This window comes from Alligator sinensis, unplaced genomic scaffold, assembly GCF_000455745.1.
Source record: "Alligator sinensis unplaced genomic scaffold, ASM45574v1 scaffold962_1, whole genome shotgun sequence".
In the NCBI taxonomy this organism is placed as follows: Eukaryota; Metazoa; Chordata; order Crocodylia; family Alligatoridae; genus Alligator; species Alligator sinensis.
Window position 1 is genome coordinate 990,663 of NW_005842404.1, and position 2,375 is coordinate 993,037.

Genomic DNA, 2,375 nt, shown 5'->3' on the forward strand with positions numbered 1-2,375 from the left:
GCCGGCAGGGAAAGGGGTACGTCTGGGATTGCGCTCAGCGACGGGAAGAAAGATCGATAGGTGATCAGTCTATCAATCGGCAGCCGCAAGTCAGATAACTTCAGAGGCACTCTGCAGTGTGCTCAAAGCTCTTCGGAAGTCACGCAGAATTTTAAACGGCCAGCGAGCCAATTACTAGCCGCCACGTGTGAATAATTTAGCACTGGCCAATAGCGGGGCACAAATTTACATTCGAATAGCGGGAACTCTTTGCACTGTGCATTTCTGTGCTGCAAAGAAGAAATGCATCCTGCAAAGGAAACTGCAAATTGGTGGGAACTCTCTCCTACACGCGGGTTCTCAATTGCAGCAGAACACTCTGCCGTGCAAAGGAGCTCTCGTGTGGCCAGGAAATTCCATAGTGCCGAGGCACAAAAAATCACTGGGTTGTGACATTCTTGACGAGGTTTCTTGACTTTGGGAGTTGTTTCCTTCCTTGGTTTGTCAGAATATCATTTTGGTAACTTTCAGGGTGTTCTATTCCTTTCTATCCATTTTGAGTCTTTTGTATAGGGTGGAATGTAAATCTAAAAAAGAAAAATATTCTAGCTTCGTAAACTGAGCTCATCACTGTAATTTCAAAGTGGCTGACTGCCAGTAGTGCAAATAACCAGCACAACTAACATATGTAATGTGTTGTTTATTCTCTCATCCTCTTCCCAGGGAGTGAAGTGCATGTGGTAGAATGTCCTGTTTTAATATTTGCTTTCAATAAATATATGTGTTGCTATGTCTTTCACTTAGAAAAGAATGGCTTGGACTTGGAGGGCAAAGCACCAAAGTTTGTGATAGTCCTTAGTTCCTCTGACGTTCCTTCTAGAGACTCAGACCAACCCCTGACAAGGGTCCATCTCCCACAGGGGGGAGTTTTCTCCTGATTAGAGATATTCCCTTGTGCCAGAGAAGTAAGACTGTCTGTAGCCAAAGCTTTAGGTGGTCTTTTACACATCCTGAACCTAGTCCATACAGAACCTTAAAAACAAGAACAGAGGCATCAGTATTGTGTTGAATCAAGCACAGAATGTGGAGGTACAATGTGGAGTACAATGTACTTTCCAGTAGGGTATATTGTTGATGCAGTGCACTACGGCATGTTGTACTAGCTGGAGTTTCCAAAGCTCTGAAAGTTTCTTGCTCAAACCATACAGCACTAATGTAGAGAGGTGACAAAGACAGTACATGATTAAGGTGACATTATTGTTTACCAGAATGGCGTGGAGTCTCCTATCCGACACAAGGAAGGTAGCGTTACTGGGAGATGCTGCCTCACGGGAATTTTGTATCAGCGAGGAACCTAAGTTACAGAGCAAAATGATGTATTGTGGGTGAATACCTACAATCGAATAAAACTGCACGGTAGAGCTTCCAGCAGTATCACTACCACCTTGCAGCTGGCTGTCGTGCAGGGAACAGAGCAAGGGTTCCAGTTCGGAAGAGGGTTTGACAAGGACTGTGCGAGGGTGGATGCTAAAAAGGAATTTCCATTTACGGTTGTAGAAAACGTTTTTGTAGGACACCCTGGACAAGTAACTTGGAGATCCTGCCGAGGCCAGCTGGGGTGACGGACTGTTCCTTCACTCTGGACTCAGATGGATATTTCAAAGTGACACGTGAAGTTATTGTTTTGTAATGGTCTTTATGGCAGTTTCTTTCGATGTGGGTGTTCAGGTACTTCTCTAGGGCTAAAAAACAGACAACTGGTTTAATTTGGGGCTGACTGCCCTGGGTTTTGACTTGCATCAAAACAGGCCGGGCCTGTGGCTCACACATGCAGTGTGAATGGTGATTATTCAAGATTTGCCTCAGGCACTTAAAATCGGGATGAGGAGCTTGTAGATCTGTCGGATCCCAAGCTAAAAGTCATTGTCTCAGGGTAACCCGGCCCTCTAGTTTTAAACCTAAATGCCTCCAGAGTTGAGCTCAAGCCGCAGGCCTGGAGCACCGGGTAGAGGGCGATCATATCAGACCTTGCCCCTTGCCCCACTGCCGCAACGCTTGGCAACACTTCAACCCGTTGCCACATGTCCCTTGGCTGCACAAACAGGCCCCCAGCGCAGCACCCCAGCATGCGTTGGCTTCCCCGCCAGAGGAGCAACGAGGGAGAGGAGCGCAGGGCTCCGGCCTCAGCCCCGCGGCCTTCAGCCGCAGCAAGACCGGGCCCGAGCGCTAGCCCACGGCCTGCTCTCTCCGGCCCACTGCACCGCCCCGCCCCTTGCGGGCGGACCCACGAAACCCCTTCTCAGCGCCCTCCGACTCGCGAAGCACTCTGGGAGCTGGAGTTCTCCACCCCCTTCTCGCGCGTTCCCCGCGGCGGCGGGAGAACTACAGCTCCCGGC